General features: G+C 50.4%; 1 protein-coding gene and 1 long non-coding RNA gene across 8 annotated transcripts in view; one reads left to right on the plus strand and one right to left on the minus strand.

Moving 5' to 3' along the window:
- Positions 1-1,348, minus strand: part of Gdpd5 (glycerophosphodiester phosphodiesterase domain containing 5) — an 81,175-nt gene extending 79,827 nt beyond the window's left edge. For 4 of the 6 annotated variants that reach the window (XM_078046689.1, XM_078046688.1, XM_078046687.1 and 1 more), the window contains exon 1: positions 1,206-1,343. The gene's annotated coding sequence lies outside the window, so the exon portion shown is untranslated. Of the gene's footprint in view, positions 1-1,205 lie in introns of all 6 variants that reach the window. The other 2 variants (XM_078046684.1, XM_078046685.1) reach the window with 1 other exon arrangement.
- On the plus strand, positions 161-24,105 carry LOC110597921 (uncharacterized). 2 transcript variants are annotated; one of them, XR_013437802.1, is made up of 6 exons: positions 161-509; positions 1,107-2,245; positions 15,790-15,949; positions 16,246-16,424; positions 21,018-21,070; positions 22,417-24,105. It is a non-coding gene; the product is annotated as an uncharacterized LOC110597921 (long non-coding RNA). The 2 variants fall into 2 exon arrangements; XR_013437801.1 differs by having other exon boundaries at positions 162-509; positions 21,018-24,105.
- The last annotated feature ends 260 nt before the right edge of the window (positions 24,106-24,365 follow it).

Here is a 24,365-nt window from a genome sequence, read left to right on the forward strand (position 1 = left end):
GATCTTAAACAAGCCCTCTCTTCCTGGGTCAGAGGTGTCCTACGAGTTCCCCTGCCCAAGAGAGACTGAGGTCAGGTTTTCCATCTGGGCCAAAGGTTGTGGGGTTTCCGCCATGTCTCAGGCCCCTGCACTACCACAGAGACTTTCACAGCAGCCTCAGACATGGTCACACTGACCTCAAATCAGGACTGGAGAAAACCCCAGCCACGCCCCCAGAAGTTGCAAACTGAGGAGGGGAGTGGACACTTTGAGGGACGCTTGGGAAAGCTTTCTCAAGTGGAACTTCTGGGTCAACCACTCACTGACTTTATGATCCGGGGAATGATCCTAAGCACCTCCTCAGCAGTCCTCATTAGTAGGGTGAAGGACATGAGCTGGGTGAGTGCTGAGGGGCCACATCTCCTCCAGTTTCTGCAGGACTGACTTGGGGACCTCCACAGTGAGTTCGCCATCAGATAAGCAGAATCCCAGGAAATCCAGTGTGTCTTGGAGACCCCAGAATCTGGCAGGTAGGCATAAGGAGCCGTTTCTCTACCCTGGGCCCCGCGGAAAGCTTTGAAACTGGGAAGCCCCCCACCTTTGCCTTCAACTCTGGGAGGTGAGATGTCCAAGGAGTTGGAGGCCAGGAGAAGCCACCTCCTTAGCCTCAAGATCAGTGGCCCTGCACTGGGCCCCCCACACCTCCCACCGGCAGCTATTCACTTCCTTTCTTCTCCAACTTTGCTCTGCTTTTTTTAAATTTTTTTTTTTAAATTTAGGTGGACGCAATATCTTTATTTTATTTTTATGTGGTGCTGAGGATTGAACCCAGTGCCCCATGCATGCTAGGCAAGCACTCTACCACCAAACCACATCCCAGCCCCTCTTTGCTATTCTTTTTTTACCCTCTCCTTCATCCCCAGCTTAATGAGAGTAGAGAACTTCAGCTCTGTCTAGCCTCAGTTTCTCCATCTGTCAGCACCCATAACAATACATAGTACTTTCTATCTCACGAGGTAGCAGTACGCCTGAAGTAAGAGACCATTTGTACAAGGGCGGGGCGCGAACCTGCACACAATGGGAGCTAAATTAGTGCTCGTTTTCTCCCTTCTCGCTCCTTCTCCCAGCTAGTTCCAGCCTCTGCCAGTGCCCCCTCCACGCCCTCAGTCTCTAGTCCAGCCGCGAAGGGTCTGGACCGCTCCGCCGCGCATCCGGGGCTCTCTCACCTGCAGCCTAGGCTCTCGCCGGCAGCCACGGCAGAGGGGGTCTGTGTTCCTTTCGGGGCAAGCGCTTGGAGCGGAAGGAAGGTGGCAGCTTCGACTCGCAGAACGAGCCCAGTGGTTCAGTCCGACTGTCCTGCCGACCTGGGACCCCTCGCGGGGCGCTGCACCCTGGCCAGGCTTCCCGGGAGCTCGTACGGTTCCAAGTCTGAGGCAGTCGATCAGAGGCAGCTGAAGGTTTGGTTCTCCGGGAGCCGGAGGGTGGGGACGTCCGAACTCCTTTGCACTGCAGTCGGAGGCTGGGGCCACCTTGCGCTAACCCCTGGGCGAAAGGCTGGGGGCTCCGACACACACTGAGAGAAAGACTGGGAATGACCCCGCAACGATGGACGCGAATGTGGAGCCTGGGCTGTCCCGTCCCGGCGCTCCGGGTCAGGGCCGAGACTTGGGCGTCCCGGGAGTCCGCTTCGGACCTTGGGGCTGGGAGAGTCCGGGCGCGGAACCCAGGGCTGGGTCGGGAAGGGCAGGGCAGGGCAGGGCAGGCGCCGCCTGGGAGACGCGGCGGCCGGAGCCCCGCGGGGAAGTCTTCCGAGGTCCGGGCGCAGCTCGCTCTGCAAAACGGGGCGGACCTCAGCGCGACGGCGGACTCCTGAGCTCCTGGCAGCGGCTCCACTTCCTCCTCTTCTCCTGCTCGCTCGCCGCTCGCTTAGCCCCGCGCCGCAGCCGCTGCCGCTGCCACTGCCGCTGTCATCCTGGCCACCCACCCCCACCGGAGCTGCAGCCCGAGTCGTGCCGAGCCGAGCCGAGCCCAGCTGAGGCAGCACCGCCCAGCGCCCGAGTACCCGCGAGCGCGGTCCCGCCCTTATAGGGCGGAGCCGACCGAGGCCCCGCCTTTCACAAGCCGTGGCCGGGGCCGGGCGCGCGCCTGCTCTCCTCTTTGGGCCCCTGCACTGTCGCGAGCCGGAGCCAATCAGAGAAGGGGTAAAGGGCGGAGCTCTGCGGAACGTGGACTCTACCTCCGAGAAGGCGGGGCAGACAATGGAGAGGTGCGGCTGCTGAGAGGACAATGGATGGGTTGGGGGTTCTTAAAGAGCCAAGCTGGGAAGGGGGGTAACCTGGGGACCCGGATGGAAGGAGTGACGAGGTGGTCTGAATTGTCTGGGACCGTTGCATGAAGTCTGCAGTGGGAGGCGCGGGGGTGTCATGGGGAAGGAACACGGGTGGGTAGGTAAAGCAGGGGAGAGGCAGGATGGCGGCCAGGTGGGATACCGGTGGCCAGGATGGCCACCAGGTCACCGCGAACCCGGGGGTGAGGCGACCCTGCCCTCCTCTTGCCCATCCCTAGCTTTTAGGGCTCAGTGCGCACAGAAGAGTTAAGTGCTGTGGAATGTTCAGATTTGAAGAAGCGGTGAAAAATAAGTTTTTGAAAATGAAGAGCGGATCTCTCTTCCACACTTCCCCTTTCCCAGCGTTCATCGCCGGGAGGAACGTCGTTGTTAGTTTTAAAAATATGAAGTCAAAAGCAGAGGTGTGTGAGGACAACACTCTGAGTCGTGATGTGTCTGTCTGTCGTCTGCTCACGCACCTCCCCATTCCAGCGCCTTGGATGCAGGAGTTGTGTCTAATGCCTCTTGAGTCCCCCACGCCCTGCGCAGGGCCCGGCACAGAGCACGCGTTGGAGGGGTTTGCTGTATGAATGAATGTTGAATGTGCACGGGGGCGAGTGAAAGCCATTAATTGGCCCAGGAAGTGGAGAAATGGAGGTGTCACAGTACAGCTTCTTTTAAGCTTCACACCAAGCGAGAACCAGTAAGAACCCCATTTCACTGCTAAGAACTCAAGTACAGAGTCCAAGTGATGCTCCCCAGATCCCACAACTGACAAAGGATTCTAACCACCCGTCAGTACCACATTCCAGGGCAAAGCTGTGTGGTTTTGAAAGATTACTTTATCTTTCTGAACCTCTGGTTCTTTTATTTATTTTTTATTTATTTATTTTTAAAATTTTATTTATTTTGGTTGTTGATGGACGGTTATTTTTTATTTATATGCGGTGCTGAGAATCGAACCCAGTGCCTCACACTTTCGAGGCAAGCGTTCTACCTTTGAGCCACAACCCCAGCCCTCTGGTTCTTTTAAAAGAATTAAGATGCTGAGACTTGGCAGGGTTACAAGTGAGGGAGCAAGCTTTAGAGGATGGAGAGAAGGGATTCCCACCAGGGGAAACAGCTTGTGCAAAGGTGTGGAGTCTGAAAGAACACCTCTGGGGACCCCTGGACTATTCTGGTTAGCAGAGGGTTCCCTGAGGGAGGGAGGGGCAAGCTGAGGCCAGAAGGGATTAGTCAGGAACCCACATAGCTCTAGGCAGGTGAAGGAGAACTTTGTTAAAGAGCCCCAAAAAAGTAAAGAATGGCTGGAGCTGCCAGTGAGAGGGCAGTAGAATCCATGGGGAGAGGAAGAGGGGTACAGACAAGGGGGTTCAGACTTCGTTCTGAGAGCCACAAACTCCTGGGATTTTCCTTATGATCCTGAGCCCTGCAGGATAATGCTGAGGTTCAAGCCTTCAAGATCCCTGTTTGTCAGAGGGGAGCCCTGGGAAAATCTTAAGCCAGGCATTGATATGGGAAGGATGAGTTTGATAGGAAGGCAGATAGCGTGGAAATACTTCTAACCTCCCAAGAAGCTTATGTTGTAGGGTCTGCCTGAAGAAGAGACAGTGTCTGCCAAGGCCTAGCCGGAGGCTGCCTAGTCCCCTCTGTAGAGTACACCAGCCAAGGCCTTGGTTGGAAGAACAAGGAAGAGCGTGGGCTGGAGGCTGAAGTCCAGGCTAGAGGTGGAGTAAGGGGCCCTTTATCAGGCCCAGGGACTGGGCGGTTGGCCCCAGGAAGCTCAGACTAGTCACGGGGCCTGAGGTCTGGTAGGAGGCAATTTTGCCTTATGTGTCAAAGTTGGTAATGGTGCTAAGAAACCTTCTTCCTTCAGCTCTTGCTTGGAACCTTCTCTAGCTTCAAGTTGCTGGTATGATCAAGCTTTGAATCCCTAGCCTGGCATTCCAGCCTCATCTCCCCACCTCTTCCACTCTCCGCACACACACTTCTCTCAGCTCCATCAATGAACATCTCCATGGACTTCCTCCAATGTGGTTGCTCCTGCTGGTTCCCTAGTCTGGGGTCCTGACTTTTTAATTTCTGCTTTCCTGCTGGGTTGAAGGGAAGAAACTGGAGGCCAAATGGTCACCTGTCCTCTTTGCTGTGGCATCCTCAGAGACTAGCATGGAGTCCAGTGCATAGCAGGTGCTTAGAATGTTCCATCTCTCAAGTCAAAGTCACCTCCTCTGAGAAGCCTTCCTGAACTCCTCCAGGTAGTTTGCGTTTGTTCTGGCTCCCTTGGCTTGAAGGTTCTGTAATTATGTTCATGTCTATTTTCTGCCACTGGGATAGGAGCACCTCAGTAGAAGTGTGACCCCACCCACCGGCCTCCCAGCCCAGTGTCTGGCAGCCCTCAAGAGATCTCAGTATTAGGAAGTGAATGAATGAGATTCTCAGAGAAAAGCTGTCTGGATGCCCCTGTTGCCTCAGCCGTGCCAGATGAACAGAGTCACAATGAAAAGGAGCTTTTCAGAGAGGACCCTCTATGACCCCTGAGGCCTGCCCAGGGGTTACCAAGAGGTGACCAGTATACAGGTCTCCAACGCCCACACTTGCCCTCTGGATAACCTTCAGAGAAGAGGGAGTCTTCGGAATTGGTGGAATCTGGCCTTTCTGTGGCCAGGGAGGCCCACCCAGCAGAACAGCTCCAGAATCAGGGTGGCTTGTCTAGGAGGGCGCAGGCGCTCAGGATCCATGAGCCTGGAGGCTAATAGGAAACAGTAGCCTTTTCTGCCTGTGCCCCACTGCTCCCAAGAACCTCTGCCCTCTCCATGCCTCACACCAGAGGCAGCTCACAGCCGGGCTGCAGCCTGTGCGTCAAGCCTGCTGTGAAGAGCAGCCCTTCCCTCCTCAACAGCCCAGCTCTCTCTCTCTCAGGCCTGCATTTACTAGTAATTTTGCATTATTTTTCTTAATAGGCCACTGAAGCAATTCAGAAAGGTCTTTCCACAAGATCTGCTTCCAGCCCAACCATGTGGTGCATGCATGAGGGGTAGGCCCAGCGCTAGGTGGTAGCAGGGTGCAGCTGGTAAATGTGCTCTCCTCTCCCCCCCCCCCCCCCGTAGCTGTCTCTTTGACAGGATTATTAGGCCAGAGTGAGCTCATCAGCCCTCACAGGACGTGGTGCCCTCTCACCTCTCTGTCCTGGCTCTGCCAGCCTTGAGTCCTTCCCCACTTTCCCCTGCCTGCTTGTGCCCCATGCAGCCAGTGGGACTTTCTTCATCCCTCCAGGCTCACCCACGATCTGCTCCTCTGAGAAGCCTGCCCTGTTCTCCTAGTGGGCAGCATGGTATCCTCCTGTGGAGCCTGTGACACTAAAGGGTCTTGTCTCTTGGAACTCCGATCCCCTTGCATCTGAGCCGTTGCAGGTCGGTTTTCCCATTTGATGATGAGCTTTTAAAGGACAGGGATTTGATTTCTCTCTGCACAAGGGTTGTACATCTCAGGCCCTACTCGCTGTTTCCTGAGCTGGACCAAGTCTTATGCCAGACATCAGGAACCCAGAGGTGGGACAGTCAGGAGCCCCCAGCTCTGCCCTGCTACCACCTAGCACTGTGCCTACCTGTGACAGGTGTTCCATGAGGAGGGGTCCAAAGCTGATCTCATGAAGAGGCCATCCAGGGCTGTCTGTATGGGCATGGCTGTCTTCATGGACACTGGTGCCAGGTGCTTTGTGAACACAGCGGCTGCCAGTTCAGCTGGGGCAGGGCAGAGCAAGAGCAGCTTCACAGGGGAGGTGACACTTGATTTGGTATCTAAGGATAAACAGAACTTGCCAAGATGAGGGATGAGCCTTCTCGGCAGAAGAGACATCAATCACACAAAGACATGAACAAGGGCACTGTCGAGTGACTGGTAGAGGGAGGTGCATTTGGGGAACAGGAACAATACCAGAAGGAGAACTGAGGCTGCACAATGGAGCAGTTTGGGCACATACGCTAGAGCCATGTGCCCTGGGTTCAAATCCTGACACTGGACCCTCTCATCTCTCGGTGCCTCAGTTTCCTCATCTGTATAGTGAGGATTATACAAGGACTTGCCTTATAAGAACTTTATAAGGCTTAAGTTCATTTTTGTTAAATGCTTGGGTCATGTTGATATGGGATAAGCTGTGCATGCCTCATCAGGGGCAGGCGAGGCTGTCTTGTGTGGGGCTTGGGTTTGGACTTCATTTTGAAGATACTAGAAGCAACAGAGAGGAGCTGAGGGGAGTAAGAGGCTTTGGTCCAGCCTCACTTCTCCACCCACACACATTAAAGGGCCTCCCAAGGGTCCTCTGCCTTCCCTCCATCTCCCATGCCTTCTGGTGTTCCCAGGGGCCCTTTGGCCACAATCCATGTATTGTGGAACTGCAGGGGCTGTGGCCACACCCACCTGACATACCCAGGGAAACATTTATGGCCTAATTTATTGCCAAAGGCCCTGATCCTGGACACCCGGGTGAGTGTCCTAGTTCAGGCCTTGACTTAAACACTAATGGATCCAGTTAAGAGGGTAAGTTAAGTGGGAACAGACCGGGGAATGAAGGGCACAGGGAGATTGGGGTTGGAGAGCAATCTGGTTGGAGGGCACTGTGGAGTGTGATGCTGTGGGTTGGGAACCAGACACTTCCTGGCCTAGCCACCTCCCTCTGTATGCCTCTGCTTCCTCAATGATAAAATCAAGATGAAAGTTGTGGCAGCTCCAGGGAAGGGACGTGGCCCACCAAGGATGAAGCAAGAAAACCAATGTGGAAGGGGGAGCACCAGAGGAGGACCCCTTGAGGCAGAGAGGAGAGGGCAGTGTGGCAAGAGGTTAATACGGGCCAGGAGGACAGGGGGACGAAATGTCTGGAATGGGCAGTTGACACCATGGGTGACTGGGAGATGGGTGTGGATGGAGAAGGAGGCTGGAGCAGAGGAGCACTTGTTGATGGTGGAGAGCCCTTTCCAGGGCAGCTGACAAATGACTGGGCACTTGAGTGGCAGCAGAGGTGGAGGCAGAGTTGGAGGATTTGGGTGGAGTTTGAAGGACTTAAAGCTGAAAGCTATGTGCAGAGGGAGGCTAGGGCAGGAGACTGACATAGTCCCAAGGAGAGGTAGCCCTTCTGGGAGGCCTGAGAACTACAGGGGTGCAGGGGCAGATGAGGGAGATCCACATGGCCCCTTCTTATTTGGTAGGAGGGTTGGGTCACTTTGGAAAGGGTCTGTGTCAAGCTAATAAAAGATGATACTTGGCTCCTCTTCTCATTCTCCGATAGTATCCTGATCAGAATCCAATCTTGAAAGGATGGGGGCCTTCATTTCCTTTCTGACCCCAGATCCTGGGGGCTTCCTCCCCTGCAGCTAGTCAGGGGAAATGTGAGCAAGCATAGCTCCACGCCTACCCTTTTCCAGCACCTTTGTATGCCCATGGCAGGAGGTGTCTACTTTGTCCCCTTCACTGTCAATTTCAAGAGATTAACTTGAAAGATTACTCCCATGAAGTCCTGGGAGATTAACTTCTGTGTTCCCAGCCCAGAGCATGGGTCACACCCAACAGGGGCTCAGTGCCTTTACTGTGGAAAGGCAAAGGGTGCTTTCATTTGGCTGCCTCTGCTGCCCCCTGCTGCCTAATTCTGGTTAGGTCAGAATAATACTAAGAATGCTACAGCCGGCTGGGTTTCTGGCTCAGTGGTAGAGTGCTTGCCTAGCATGTGTGAGGCACTGGATTAGATCCTCACCACCACAGAAAAAGAAAAAGAAAAAGAATAAAGGTTCTCTTCTTTAAAAAAAGAATGCTAGAACACTCCTCTCCAATCTTCGGTTTCAGTACCCCTTTTCATACCTCCAAATTATTGAGAACTTAGAAGAACTTCTGCTTACCAGTTTATACCTATTGATACTTACATTACTTAAATTAAAATGGATACATTTAAAAATATTTACATAATTAAAATAACAAAAAGTTACTAGTAAGTATTAATATAATGTATTTTTTAAAAAATAAATTCTCTAAAACAAAACAAAAAAAATTAACGAAAAACAGTGCTTAGTTCAATAGAAGACTGATGGATTCTCAGCTGCTTCTGCATTCAATCTGATGCACTGTTGTTTGAAGTTTATGAAAAAATCAGGCTTGCACAGATTTGTAGTTGGAAAGGGATACTTTAATGGCCTTTTGAAATAGTTACGTCCATTCTTCTTGATACTAGCCAAACTGGACAAGTGGTAGTTTCTTGAAGTTTAGTTGGAATTACTCTAAAATCCCACCCATGAAACTTGCATGCTCAGTTACATTAAAATCACACTTTCAGGGGCACTTTAAATGTATCTTTTACCTAGATATGCTGTGGTAACTTCATACATCAGCCTTTTTGGGGAAAAATGGCTCACTAAGTTATGCAGATCTTCCAAATATTGAGAAATTTCAATACACAACATTTCTTTACAAATTACATTTATTAACATCACCACTGATCTCATTGGAGAAGTTTTTAAGTATTGGGAGCCTATCAGGCTCACAGTGGCAAACAGTGGCAATTTTTACTTGAAAGCTTGAAATTTTAAAAAATTTTTTTAGTTGTCGATGGACACAATACTTTTATTTTGTTTTATTTATTTTTATGTGGTACTGAGGATGGAACCCAGGGCCTCACACGTGCAAGGCAAGCATTCTACCACTGAGCCATAACCCCAGCCCGAAAGCTTGAATTTTGTCATTAGCAATAAATGCTATCAGTTTGCCTAGAAACATGACAGACGTACTGGATTCATTTTTGAGAGAATGTCTGCTAGATACTCAAGTCTGCGTAACAATAATTCATCTGTTAGTATTTCTTTCCGGTAAAATTGATGTTCCGTGAAAAGAAAAGTGGCCAGTTTACCTCATAGTTCAACTAACTGTGCCAAAGCTTTTCCTGAAGACAGTCATCATACACCTTTGTGGCAGAGGTGCTTTATGATATTCTTCACGTTGTCACACAGAATATTAAAAAGACCTGTGGGACCGGGAGTGTAGCTCCATGTAAAGCACTTGCCTAGCACAAGTGAGACCCTCAGTTCCATCCCCAATGCCACAGAAGGAGATAAGGAAGGAAAGGAAAAAAAAAGACATATATTCAAGGGGCAATATATAATGAGTTGAATAATTTTGATGGCCTCGTCAGGCTTCCCACAGGGTTGGGGCAGTGAAGCTAGGTGACTTCTGGTATAATGAGAAAAGAAAATGAAAACTTGGTGCCATTTTGGAAAAAAGCTTTGACCTGCAGAGTCTGATGTCTCTGCAGTAGTGTCCGAGCAAGCATTTTGCCATTTTAAAAAAATGAATTGTGCCAAAATCGACATAACCCTTTTTAAGTGTCCAGTTCAGTGCACTCACATTAAGTACATTCACATGACACTACCAGCGCCACCATTCATTTCCAGAACTTTCTTTATCTTTCAGAATTGAAACTCTGTACCCACTGAATAAAACTCTTCATTCTTCCCTCCCACAAGTTCTTGGGAACCACTGTTCTAATTCCTGTCTCTGAATATTTTTTAACTCTAGATACCTCATGTAAGAAGAATCCTGCAGGATTTGCTCTGTTGGGATGGGCTATTTCACTTAGCATGATGTCCTCAAGGTTCATCAAAGTTGTAGCATGTGCCAGAATTTCCATTTTTTAGGTCTATAAACACATTTTCATTGTCCATTCATCTCAATAGACACCTGGGCTTTCTCCACCTCTTGGCTCTTGTGAATAGTGCTGCCATGAACATGGCTGTGCAAATATTCCTTAGAGACTCAGCTTTCGATTCTTTAGCTGTATTTGCCCCAAAGTGAAATTGCTGCATCTTATGGGCAATTCTACTTTTAAAATTTTCCAGGACTCACTGTACTGCTTTCCATAGTACCATTTTATATTCCCACCAGCAGTGCACAGAGACCCAGTTTCTCTACCACCTGCCCAACAAATAGTTTCTATTTTTTGGATAGTATCCACCCTAATGAATGTGAAGAGATGTGTTTTTGTTTTGTTTTGTTTTGTTAGTACTGGGAATTAAATCAGGGTACTCAACTACTGAGCTATATCCCTAACCCTATTTTGTAGTTTATTTAGAGACAGGGCCTCACTGAGTTGCTTAGTGTCTCACTAAATTGTTGAGGCTACAATCCCCCTGCCTCAGCCTCCTGAGCTGCTGGGATTACAGGCCTGGGGAGATGGTGTTTTAATTTTCATTTCTCTAATGATTAGTGATGTTGGGCATCTTTTCATGTGCTTGTTTGGCCTTCTGTGTATCTTCTTTGGAGAAATGTCTATGCATGTTCTCTGCCCATTTTTGAATAGTTTTGTGTTGTTGTTGCTATTGTTGTTATCAACAAGCATTTCACTCCTATACTCATAATAACTCTAGGTAACATTACTGTTCCTGTTCACAGATAAAGAAACAGAGGTGCAGATAGTCAGTAGTTTGCTCGAAGTCACACAGTTGGTGAACAGTAGATCTCTATGCAAAGAGCTGGTGTTCTTTTTCACTGTGTCATTTTGTCAAAGAACAGAAGGGCATCCCTTATCTCCAGGAGCAGCTGGGCAGGGAACAGGAAGAGGAGAGCTGAGTGGACAACATCTTGCCTCTTATGTCACTTAAGAGGCAATCATGGGTGCTGTTTAGGGCAAAAATTAGAAACACCCAACCATCTATCGCCATGGTAATGGCAGTACTAACCTGGTGGCTTCCCATAGCAACTCAACTCAAGGAATCTTTGCTGAGCTCCCAATTCCTCCCTGACCTGGGCTGGCATTGAGATTTGGAATGGACTAGACCCTGTCCTCTGAGGAGTGTTCAATTTAGTTCGGGAGACAGACCTGTTGCATCATAATCATACCTTTACCAAAGGAAATTTCATAAGCTCCAAATTCCACCTGCTGTTTCCAACAGGCTTCTCTTCTGATTCCAGTTAGTTAGTTAGTTAGTGCTCTTTGATTTCTAACAGAATCCTGAGTTGATCTACTTTCAGCAGGAAGGGAAGTGAATGGAGGGATGTGGGGGAGTCTCCTAAGCTCCAAGGGCAGGATGCAGTGAGCCTCAGGGTGAGAACCAAACTGAGTTATCAAACAGGCCCAAGATGGGTACTATCATGGTCCCCCCACTCAAAAAGAAACTGGGGTTTCATCTCTGTCCTGGAAGTTCCAAAATCCTTGTAAGAAAATCTTTGACCCTGGCAGGCACTGGTCCTCATCCCTCGTCACCAGGGCACAGAGTGAATGACATGGGGATTGTGCTTGCCAACATGTGGAGGAAGGGGCAGTGGTAACACTTAGGAAAGGGTGCTTGGCAGACAACCCACCTGGCGCCCACACACTGACCGGTGCATGATCAAGGCACAAACATGTCTTTTGTACAATTATAATGAGGTTTTCAATATCGTAGAATTATAGTTTTATTCAACGTTAATTCATATGTATTTCTAAGCAGTAATAAAATTCACACATTCATAACTTGTGAACTTTTGTGATCACATCTCCTACCTTGGCATACTGGTCAGCTAAAAATGCTGTATGACAGATAACTGAGAACCTCCTGCTTTGTGGACACTATTTCTTTTTCTTGTCTCAGGCCTGCAGCTGGAGTGACAGGGAAGGCTCTGCTTGGGACCACTTGTTGGGCCAGGTCTATTCCACATGCCTTTGGGATCAGTGGCTCCCACCGGGGCATTTTTTTCCCCCTGAGGGTGGTGGAAACTCCAGGGGCTGTGCAGAGACACGCGTTCCTCTCAATATCTGGGCTCACCAGTCACTGCACATTCTCTTCTGCCCACATCCCACCGGCCAGCACAACCAAAGTCACAAAACCAATTCCTGTCTCAGTGGATCATGCAAGTACCTTCTACCCTCAGGGGACTGTGGCAGTGGATGAAGAAGAACCGAGATTGACATGGCCCACCACGCTTGTTTGTGGCTTCCGCAACTGTAAATATGCAAAATTGGTGGCCACCAGGCCACCCAGGTGCTCTCCACTGTCGTGGCTTTTCCCTTTCTCTAGCCCAGGCCTCTCTCCCAAGGCCCAGAGCCACATTTCCAGCTTTCTCTGGATGACCCACAGGCCTCCTAAACTTGTTTTGTCCTAAACTAAACTCATTGCTTCCTCCCTCAAGCTGCTCCAGATTCTAGTCTCTGTGACAGGCCCCATAGCCATCTGGTCACCCAGACCAGCGCTTTGGGGCCATCCTTGACTTTGGTCCCATCCTTGACTTTGGTCCCCGTGCCCAGTCAGTCACGGATTCGAGTTTCCTCCTCCTAAACATGGAAAACCTTTTCTCTCCACTCTCTGACCTGGTGGCTCCCATAGTCACCTCCCCAGACTGGGCCCATCACCTCAGCCCCCACATTGCTCTCCTGCCTCCTCTGTCCCCCTGTCCAGCCACAGATCTGGTCACACCATTCTCTCGATTGAAACTCTCAGGCAGCTCCCTTCTGTTAGGCCTCTGGCAGCACATACGTGACCTGGTACATGGAGGTCAACCTGGAAGACACAGCTCCAGAGTCCCCTCCTCCAGGAAGCTTCCCTTCCCCTGGGAAATGGTCGGCCATGGTGACAGGAGAGAGGGAAGGAAACCTGAAGTGGGGAGAGTCCCAGGCTGCAGTTCAGCTGGAGGGCCTCAGCCAGCCTGGAGAGGCCCAGCAAGAACTGCCTGGAGAGAAGAGGCCCACAATGCCTGCTTCTCCCGCCATGCTGAGCCACAGCCTGGGCAGTGGGTCCAGAGGTGTCGCAGCTGGAGGCTGCTGCTGCCCATGCCCTGTCCTGCACTCTCCTCCAGGGAAGGGGTGAGTGGCAGGGCTCTGCTGCTTGGCAGGTGGCTTAAGCAACTGACACATTTCATAAGGAAGGCTGGCCAGAGGGAGTAATTTGCCCCAAATCACCCACTGGTAAACAAATAAGTAAACCTATGCTGTTCTGGCTCTGGGGCTGGATTCTTCTCTCCACTGTTGACTCAGAGCCCAGCTGGACTAGGAGAAAGGTGGCAGAGTGGCAAGGTGGGACTTCTGGATGGGGCCCAGGCACCACCTCCTCACAGAACGGCCCCTACACTGTCCTCTGTCTCTTCACCCTGGCACCTGTGGGTTCTGTGATTGACAGCTTGTGTCTGCTCCTCCCGGTCCACATTCCAGCATCATGATAGGCACACTGTTCATCGTCACCTCCCTTCTCTACTGCTCTCTCTGGGTACCCAGTGCTTCCCGCAGGGAGGACGCTGTGTTCACTTCATCGTGGTTTCCTTCCTTCCTTTGTTCTTTAAATGAATTTATACTTGGTGATTATTTTAACTTAGTGAATACAGCCACAAAAAATCTCTGCCTTCACGTAATTGGCCTTTTAGTGGGGGGAGGTAGAAAATGAGAGAAAGCAAACGGTTTATTAGATGGGATGCATGTTAATGGTAGGGAACAGAGAGCAGCACGGACGGGTGAACAGGGGACGTCTGTGAGGACCTTTGCCATTTAGATAGAGTGGACAGGGAAGACGACTTCTGAGTAAAAATCTGAAGCTACCAACAGGTGCCAGGGTGCTGATGTGGCATGTCCCTGGTGGGCTCAGCCAGGGGGCCATGGCTGGAATGGAGGGGATGGGGAGGTAAAAGACGCATCTACAAGGTCGTGCAGCCCAGATGGTGGAGGGGGTGCAGAAAGTCGACTTGCTCCAGCTGACTCGAGAAGGCACTGCAGAATTCTCAGAAGAGTGTTGTGATTGGCCTTGGGAGTTAGAGGAAGGGAGAGGGGCAGAAGCTGGGAGATGGAGAGCAGCCGTCGGAGGAGAGGGGAGGGGCTCTGATCGCAGTAACAGCAACAGTGGCAGGTGGTCCGATTCTGGAATGTCTTTGGAGGTAGAGTTTTCTGATGGATCACATGTAGGTGGTGAGAAAGAGCGGAGTCACAGTTGACCTCAAATTTTGGGCCTGAAAGATGACATCACCTCTGATCAGAGAAAGAAGACAGGAGGCATAGGTTTGGGGGAGCAAACCAGAATTCAGGTTTGAACATGTCCATTTTCAGATGTTCCTCAGACATCCAAGTTGGGCATTTGTCAGTTGTACAATCCAAGGGTCTTGAAAAGGTCCAGAGAGAAATGCAAATGGATGGGGTTGTCAAGGCCATGGTGACGTAAGAGAATAGGAGACCAGACACTGAGCTCTGGGGCCCTATGTCAGGGAAGGAGGAAGAACCAGCCGCAGAGACTGAGAGGAGCTTCAAGAGGTAGGAGGGCAGCACTGGGGCTGTGTGGTGTCCTGCACATCAAGGGAGGGGGCACCCAGGGAGGGGCCAGCCTGCAGCTGACCGGTGAGAGGAAGATGGAGAATCCACCACCAGATTTAGCATCAGGGAGGCCTCAGTGACCTTGGTTTCAGTGGAAAGGCAGAGATGGAGTGTTGGTTAGACGAGGGTTAGAAAAAAGCCGTCAGAGAGAGATACAGACCATTCTTCTAAGTTTTAATATGAAAAGGAAAGAAAGAGGTTGAAGAGTAAAACAGAGGTTTTTATAAGATGGAGAGATGTGTATGCTGGTGGGAAAGGTTGAAATGAGGATGATCCAGGGGGAGCAAGGTATTGTGACTGTGGGAGTCATGACCTTGGGTAGGCCGAGGTGGAATCCAGTGCATAAAGGACAGGCATGGAGGCTTTATCCACAGGGGTGGGAGAAAAAGCAGCCGGAGGGTGCACAGGTGCAGGGGTCAGTAGCTGTGGCCCTGGAACCTGTGGGAGTTATTTTCCAGTGGCTTCAACTTTTTTTTTTTTTTAACATATTTGCTAGATTGAACTCTAGCTTTTTATTTTTATTTTTTTAAGAGAGTGAGAGAGGGGAGAGAGAGAGAGAGAGAGAGAGAGAATTTTTAATATTTATTTTTTAGTTCTCGGCGGACACAACATCTTTGTTGTAGGTGGTGCTGAGGATCGAACCCAGGCCGCACGCATGCCAGGCGAGCACGCTACCGCTTGAGCCACATCCCCAGCCCCATCCAGTGGCTTCAACTTTTTCAGTGAATCAGGAAGCAAGACCACCAGCTAGCTAGGCATCTGGTATACTCCCACAATTGCAGCTACTCGGGAGGCTGAGGCAGGAGGATCCCAAGTTTGAGGCCAGTCTCAGCAACTTAGCAAGACCCTGTCTCAAAATAAAAAAATAAAAAGGACTAGGGAGGAAATTCAGTGATCAAGTGCCCCTTGGTTCAATCCCAGTGCCAGAAAGAAGGAAAAGAAGAAAAAGAGGAGGAAGAAGAAGAGAAAGGGGAGGAGAAGGAGGAGGGGGAGGAGGCAGGGGGAGAAGGAGGAGGAGCAGCAGCAGTAGCAGCAGCATTCACACTGTCTTGCACCCTTCTCTGGCTCTGGGACTACAGTTATGATGAATGGAATATAAGCAGAAATTCTGTGTGTGAGTCTGGGAAGTGCCCTTGGAGAGAAGGGCATGCACTTATTTGTCCTTCTTATATCTGCTGACTGGAAGACGGCTGTAATGGCTGGGGCTCTAGCTACCATCTTGTTCTTTGAAGACAAGAGCTATGTCCTAGGAATGGAGGAGCCATGAGCTGGAAGGAGCCCAAATGCTAAGGACTAAGGAAGCAGAGCCTCAGATCACCCTGGACCATTTCCATACTTCTAACTGAGTGAGAAACCCTCTTGTTTAAGCCACTGTTATTTAAGCCAGGACCTCTCACCGCCCCTAGGGGCACCCAGACCCTGAGCACCCACAACCTGCCATTTTCCAAGCATGTGTCTCCCCCATCCCTGGGAGTCTTGGGGCTTCTGTTGGAGGCCGGGCGGGGTTGAGGCCTTAAGGGAACAAGGCTCCTTGATGCCAGCGAGCAGGAAGAGCCGAGTTCCACCCTGATTTCACTTAGTCTCCACCTCAGGAGACAGCAGCGCCGTGCCTGCCTTGACTTTCCTTATCCCCGATTCTCAGATTCCTATGACCCCACGAAAAACAGAGTCCCTGTCTCCTGGGTCTGAGGCAGTCTGGCCTCCATCCAGCCTCCATCCAGCAAGGGGGAGGCCCGTCTCTGCACAACAGGAGGTCCTCTGCGCTCAGAAAGGTGCCAGTCAGTCCGCCTCTCCCACCCTCCAGCCTGTGACCCTGGCCAGGTGAGTTCACCTTTGAGCCTTCGTTTCACATCTTAAAACGGGTGACAGTGCCTGCCCCTGAAGGCCCTACAGGGGACCCTGGGCGGAGGCGGGCTGTAGCTCTTGTTTCCACCCCTCCTGTGAGTCAGCACAGCAGGAACCCAGCCACGAGCCACTCCACGGCCCCAAAGGGACTTTTCAAGGGACCCCCAGTCCGACAGGGAGACGGGACACAAGACAACCTTAAAACTAGGTGAACTGTTTCAATGGGGAGGAGTGAGCCTGGCAGGGCTGCCCACCCCCCAAGGCAGAGGTTGAGTGTAGACCTTGCTGGGAGGACCCAGGGGACAAAGGGAGAGCTCTTGTACAACTCTCCCAATCCAGGACTCTCTCCAACAGAGAGCTTGGGGCCCCTCCAGCTGACTTTGGAGTCTCAGCAGGGGCTCAGAGGCTGGGGCCTGACAAGTCTCAGTGGAGCTCGCAGAGCTGCCCCCACCAGCCCCGCCTTGCCCGCCCTTCCTGCTAAAAGGTTTTTGGTGTTTGTTTAGAGAGAATTATCATTCTGCTCTGAGCCTCCCTCCTTTCTATACATCAAATGAGGAAGCGTCAAGAGAGCTGTTTGTTCAGAGCCTGGCACAGTGGTACAGGCCTGTGATCCCAGTGACTTGGGAGGCTGAGGCAGGAGGGTCTCAAATTCAAAGCTAGTCTCAGCAACTTAGTCAGACTCTGTCTCAAAAAAAAAAAAAAAAAAAAACTTTTAAAAGGGCTGGGGATGTGGCTCAGTGGTTAAGTGACCCTGGATTCCATCCCTGGTGACAGAAAAGAGAGAGAGAGGGAGAGCTGTTCCAAGGGCCTGATAACTATGCCTTGACTGTGGGGGACACAGCACCAGGCTGGGACCTCACACGCCACAGAGGCCAGCAACCATGTGTGTGGTGGAGTGAGAGAGCCAGTGCCGCCCTGGGAGTAGCTGTCACTGCCAGGGCAGATGGGACATCGGGTGCCACAGGAGGGCCTAGGGACAGGAGCTGGCAGGGTGGTGGGAGACCCCAGGCAGGGGGAACTGCGGACACCTGTGCCTAAGAAGAGAAGCTGCCAGTGGAGGGGGGCAAGGTTCTGTCCAGGAGAAGATCCCCAACAGGAAGTTCCCTGAAACCCCAGGGAATCTGTGAGTTAGTTGACTTTGGACATCCACCATGTCCCAGTGTCCCCAGGCCAGTTCACAAGTGTCAGGCAAAGGAGGGCTTTTCCTGCCCTCTCTCCTGCTCTGCATCCCACCCTGGGAAAGCCGTGAGGAGTAGCAGAGGCAGAGACAGAGGGAGAGCAAAGGTTTCTAGTTTCTGAGGCCAGCTCACCCCAGAGAAGGGGTGCCCCCTGCATTGCATGAGATATTACTTTGAAGTGGATTCTTAAAAAAAAAAAAACAATGAATGGATGATTTTGAAGGAGTTCAAGATGTGCCCACTCAAAAAGTGCTGAATTGGTCTATCCATCTTCATGCTGAAATCGTTTGAGGAGCTGGAACTTCAGAAAAATCCACGGTGCCTGTCTTTTTCTACATACAACAAGCACACAGATTCTACGTGGAGGAGGAAAATAGGATGGAAAATACCTTCCTCACCAGAGACTGGTATCCGGGGCTGCAGCGAACCTGAGAACGCAAACTCTGAAGTGACCCTTACCCACCACCAGCTTCCACCTGCCCCTCTCTCTTCCTAACAGTTCTAGAATTGCTACCTGCTGTAGTTTGGATTCAGAATGTCTCGAAAGGCCTACACGTTAAAGCCTTGGTACCCAGGCCCAGGGTGGCTCTGTTGGGAGATAATAAAACCTTTAAGAGGTGGGGCCAGGGGGAGGTCCATAGGTTGTTTGAAGGGAATTGTGGGACCACCAGCCCCCTCCCTGCTCTTGTTTCCTGGTCATGGGTTTTGCTCTGCCATATGCTCTGCCATGATGATCTGCCTCACCACAGCCTCCAAAAAAGGGGGTCAACAAATCATGTACTGGAACTTACAGAACTGTGAGCCAAAAGAAACCTTTTCTCTTTATAAGTTGATTATCTCAAGTGTTTGTTATAGAAATAGAAAGTTCACTAAATCCAAAACCCTGGTCCAGACACTCTTGTCCTATCCTTCCTTCATAATAAATGTACTGTTCTTCGTCTAAAAAGCATAAAAGCATCATACTTTTGGTCTTTCTTCAGACTTCACTGTCCTGTGAAGGTCTCCATGCACATGTAAAGTCAATATAACTCTGATGCTTTTCTCTTGTTAATCAGCTCTCGTATTAATTGGGTTCCTAGATCCAGCCCAAGAGCCCATGTGAGAGCTGAGGAGGGTGGGAGAGGCTCTGTCGTCTCGGATTTCCATCATACATGAAGTTAGAGAGATTGGTGTAGTGGACTCTGTCCTGTCAGCCAGCCTCAGCCATGGTCTGGTCGTGCTGAACTTCTATCTGTGCCCCATCCCTTCCTCCCCATGTAATTTTGAATCAAATCTTCCAGAAAGAATAGAATGATTTCCTACTTGCCTCTGAAATTTTAAAAATAGTCACTGAAATTGTTTTTTTTAAATATTTTTAGTTTTTTTTTTTTTTTAAATGTGGTGCTGAGAATCAAACCCAGTGCCTCACACATGCTAGGCAAGCACTCTACCACTGAACCACAACCTCAGCCCATAGTCACTGAGATTTTTAAAAAGAGTCACAGTCCTCTCCTGTTTGATTAGGCACTCTATTAGCTTTTTGTCATTGTGACCAAAAACAACTTAAAGGATTAAGGATTTATTTCTGTCTCACAGTTTCAGAGGTATCAATCCCTGGTGTGCGGCTTCACCGCTCTGGACCTTGGGTGAGGCCAAGCATCATGGTGGAAGGGCACGGAGGAGGAGAGCTGCTCAGCTCAGGGCAGCTGGGAAGCAGAGGGAAGCTGGGATGGGGCTGGGGACGAGATATAGTCCCCTGGGAATGCCTCAAAGTAAGCCACTGCCTTCAACTAGGTTCCATCTCCTGGTTTCCACCTCCTCCCAACAGCCCATCATCTATCAGTGGATTAATGCGCTGCTGAGGTCAGAATCCTCATGATCCAGTCACTTCCCCAAAGCCTCACCTCTGAACATGGCTGCATTGGGGACCAAGCCTCTGGGGGAGACATTCCAGATTCAAACCATAACAGTAACTGAGAGTAAAGCACCTGAGATGAAAGCCTGGCAGAATCTGCAGAGATGTTCTATAGAAGGCAGGCTAGATATCTACTTGTTTCGTCATTGTGTTCTCCCACCCAAGATAGTGCCAGGCACATAATAGGTGCTTAGCAAACCATTCTGCAACCACTCTGCCTGCTCTCCTCTGTTGCCATCTTGGGCAGCAGCTCTTCCCAAGTCAGGCATTGACTAGGGCTGACACTCAGCTCTCCATCAGAGGCAGTAGGCAGGTGCTGCTCACAGTAGCCCCACCCTGGGGCATTGGTCAGAGGCAGAGTTATTTATGGGCTATAAGAGATAATCAGAGAAGCATCTAGCTCTATGCTCTGTGAGGCCAGCCACTGGTTGTCACAAGAGCTATATAAGGAGATATGCAGAGAAAAGTTTTGAGCAGGAGGGTGACATTGAACTTTACTTTATTGTGTGGAAGGTGGAGTAGAAGTGGTAAGACCAGAGGCAGCCAGTCGGCAGGGCAGGGCTGCAATCTGGGGAGAAGAATGCGTTTTGACCCACATGGGGAGGAGCTGCGGCGTCTGCAGAAGAGAGTTTGCTGGAAAATCTGGAGGCACAGCTCAGCTGCTGCAGGTCCAACCCTCCTCCCCTGCCAGTGAGCTCTGGATCCTGAATGTTCCAGGTGGGACATAAATAGGGACCTTTGTAGGACTGGCTACATTTTGCAGAATCCAGTGCAAAGCAAAAATGTAGTCTTCTTGTGAAAAAAATTATTAAGATTTTCAAGATGGTGACAGCAGAGCATTAAGCCAAGAGCCATGTCTTTTATGTAGGGTTACCAGATTTAGAAAGGAAGAAAATAGACACCCAGGCCGGGCGTGGTGGTGCACGTTTATAATCCCAGCGGTTCAGGAGGCGGAGGCAGGAGGATCGTGAGTTCAAAGCCAGCCTCGGCAATTAAGCGAGGCACTAAGCAACTCAGCGAGACCCTGTCTCTAATAAAATACAAAATAGGGCTGGGGATGTGGCTCAGCGGTCGAGTGCCCCTGAGTTCAATCCCTGGTACCTGCCTTCCCCCACAAAAAAAGAGGAAAAAGAAAATGGACACTGAGTTAAAATTGAATTTCAGACAAAAGAGGAATAATTTTTTAAAATTTTGTGTCTCATGCAATATTTGCAACAACTGTTTTTCATTATTTATCTGAAATTCAACTTTGGCAATGCTGTTTTCTCTGCCTGCCGTGCTAGGCCTGCCCCCTCCATTACCCGGCGCTCCTGGGAGTGGCTCAGGTCTGGGGTACTAGGAGAAAGGCTCTCAAACTTTAGCAGGTATCCAGATCACCTGGAGGGCTTTTTAAAACTCAGATGACTGGGCTCCACCCCCAGAGTTTCTGAATCATAGGTCTAGGGTGGGGACCAATAATTTTCACTTCTAACAAGTTCTACGTTGTCACATCCACAGCCCAGTTGTGCCAGGACATGAAGATGCAGAGAGACCAAAGAAAGCACTTGAAGGTAAGAGTCATCCAGGTGGGGAAAAAGAGGAAGGCCTCATGAGACCTGTGCTTTATTGGAGAAAGCTTATAGAGGTCAGTGACTGCCCCAAGAAGGGTTCAGTGGCGACAGGCTGAACTGGTAGCACCTCCAACCCTTATGATGCTTCCCCAAGCAGAGCTGCCGTTCCTCATGGAGCTTTGTACAGGGATAGCTGGTTGGATGAATGACACATATCCTCTCCACAGTGCTCCCATTTCTACACCAGTCCCCATTTTGAGAGGGGTTTTATATCTTAGGCTGCAGAAGCAGTGACATTAGCATTAACTTGCTTGGTTTGCTTGTATGGCCAACATCCGGAGCAGCCACTGTCCTGATCTACATGCAAGAAAGTAATTTTCTGTAGATAACACTGATTTGCCTTGGTTCCCAATGTGCACAAGAGAAAACCAGTGTCCTTCAAGATAATACGTATCTGGACCTTCCATCCCTGGCCTGCTCTCATTGTTCCCTTCACTTGGCTAGGTTTTTGGGAACCAGAAGGAATCATTCAAGGACATGGTGTCTTAACTGTCCTTCTGTAAGAATGATACCTAAGGTGATTCTGATGCCACTAGTCCTGGGACTATATTCAACTATTGCTGCTCACAAGGTTCATTACCCTTGCAAGTCCCTGAAAGCAGCAGAAATGCATAATGACCTAAATTGGCCACCAGATGGCAGAAGCATCCACAACTCAGGTCTCAGGACCCGCCCACTGTCTTGGGTCTAGGTTGACACTTCTGCTATCCTTGCTCTGAATGGTGACTGTGCTTAGGGCCATAGGGATGAAAAAGACAGGGGTCAGACTCAGTCCCTGACCATGAGGGGTTCAGGGCTTGGAAAGGGGATAGATGTAACTGGCAATTACAACAGATGCTGAGAGAGAAAAGCCCAGGGACTGGGGGAACCCGGAGGAGGCTGGAGGAAGTCAGGGCAGGCTTCCTAGAGGAGCTGATAGCCACTGGTAAGAGACATCCACGTGGGGAAGAAGAGGAAGGGCTGGCTGGGCATAGGAATAAGTAAGTCCTGAGAACAGGGGTGCCCCCGCAGTGGTGCTGGGTAGAGGAGAGAACCGATGGGTAGAGTCAGGCCAGGCTGCCAGGATCCAGAAGGGCCTTGACACCAAGCTGGAAGTGTGGGCAGAGATTGAAGGGAGCCCGAGGAGGCTTTTAACTAGATGGTATGTTGGAATGATCCCTGGCCGCAGTGTGGAGGAGGAAAGATGGGGACAGGAGGCTAGTCAACAAGGGTACAATGGCCATGTGAAGAGGTGGCCAGGTGACAGCCATCTCTCATCCATTCATTCTTCCATCCACTTACTGCAGGCACACATGGAACACCTTCTCGGAGCCAGACCTTTGGTCGTGCCAGACGCTGGGTCTTGGTGATGATGAAGATGATGAAGATGACAGACTCCCAGCTTATGCGGGGAGTTTACCTTGTGTCAGGGAAGGCTGCCACCCAACATCCAATGGCACCATGAGCCAGCCAGTTACAGCTGTGGTCTCTGAGAGGTGCCAAGGAAGCCACATGGCAAGGTCTGGGCAGAGCTGGGGCTACGATGGGGAGTAGAAGCCATCTCCCAAGAGCACCCCTGACCTGGGCACCCCACCCAGCAAGCACAGTTGCCTCATTCAGCAGACCCTGGCGCCCTCCCTGCCACAGCCCAGAGCTAACAATATGACCATTGAGGGCTTCTACACCACCCCAGGTCCAGCTTTCCTGCCCTCATCCTCCCTCAGCCACACAATCCTGGCCTTCAGTGGGGAGGATAGAGCAGGATTATACTCAGGTACCAGAGGCTGGGCCCAGTCCTCTACCAGAGCAGTCTGGCCTGGGCCCAGGTGAATGCCCAGCCAGGCCCCTTCTTCAAACATCCTGGGCTCTTCTAAGATACGAAGAACCTGATGCTAGAAGCAGGGGAATGGAGGGGGTGACCTTGACTGCCAAGGGGATGCCCTGTAGTGCTGTTGTGATGCTCAGGGGTCCTGGAGCCCACCACATTTGTCTGCAGAGGTGAGGTTGGCCTCACAGATGAGTTGATTAAAATCAAGGTAACTGGAACATTCCCCCCTAGAAGTCTGGCCTTCTTGCTGTTCCTAGAACACAACCAGGGAACCAGTCAGGGTGGAGCATGCCTGTAGCCCCACACTCTGGAGGCTGAGGTGGGAGGATTGCTTGAGCTCAGGAATTCAAGACTCACCTGAGCAACACAGTAAGGCCTGTCTCAAACCGGAACAACAAAGCAGAAACATGCCCGAGTCATTCCAGCCTTGTAATGTTTACACATGCAGCTCCCCTGCTTGGGGTGCTCACCTCCCACCACAAGGTCATTGCCAAGTTGGCTTCTTTGGTGAGAGGGATAAAAATTCTCCAAAGATGTCATTGTCCTAATCCCTGGCACGTGGGAACATGTAACCTTGCAGATGTGACTCAATTTGAGATCTTGAGACAGGGGGTTTTTATTGGAGGCACAATGTCATCAGAAGGGTCCTTATAAGAGGGAGGCAGGGGTCAGAATCAAGTGGGATGTCTGATGTCTTCTTTGATATAATGAGAGCAACTATGAACAGAGCAGGGAGGAAGAGCAGGAAGAAAAGATTAACATTAAACAGAGACATGAGATGGGAGAGAAAGGGAGAGAAAAGGGAAATTGCATGGAAATGAAGGGAGACCCTCATTGCTATACAAAATTACATATAAGAGGTTGTGAGGGGAATGGGAAAATAAACAAGGAGAGAAATGAATTACAGTAGATGGGGTAGAGAGAGAAGATGGGAGGGGAGGGGAGGGGCGATAGCAGGGGATAGGAAAGGTAGCAGAATACAACAATTACTAATAGGGCATTATGTAAAATTGTGGATGTGTAACCGACGTGATTCTGCAATCTGCATTTGGGGTAAAAATTGGGAGTTCATAACCCACTTCAATCTAATGTATGGAATATGATATGTCAAGAGCTTTGTAATGTTGTGAACAACCAATAAAAAAAAAAAAAAAATGGGATGTCCGAAGCCAAAGTTGGAGAGGGGAGACTTGGAGCTGCAGGGTTGCTGGCTTTGAGCTTGAAGGTGGAGGCGGGACAGTGCGTGAAGGAGCCCAAGGGCTGGAAAGGGCAAGAAAACGTGCCCCTGGAGCGTCCAGGAGGAAGTACCAACCCGTGCTAGTCTTTCGACTTCCAGCACCTTAAGCAATGCATTGGTGTTGTTTGAAGCCGCTCTGCGGTGATTTGTTGCAGCAGCCACAGGAAATGAAGGCAGCTCCTCACTCTGGA

The sequence above is a fragment of the Ictidomys tridecemlineatus genome, chromosome 4, assembly GCF_052094955.1.
Source record: "Ictidomys tridecemlineatus isolate mIctTri1 chromosome 4, mIctTri1.hap1, whole genome shotgun sequence".
NCBI lineage: Eukaryota > Metazoa > Chordata > Mammalia > Rodentia > Sciuridae > Ictidomys > Ictidomys tridecemlineatus.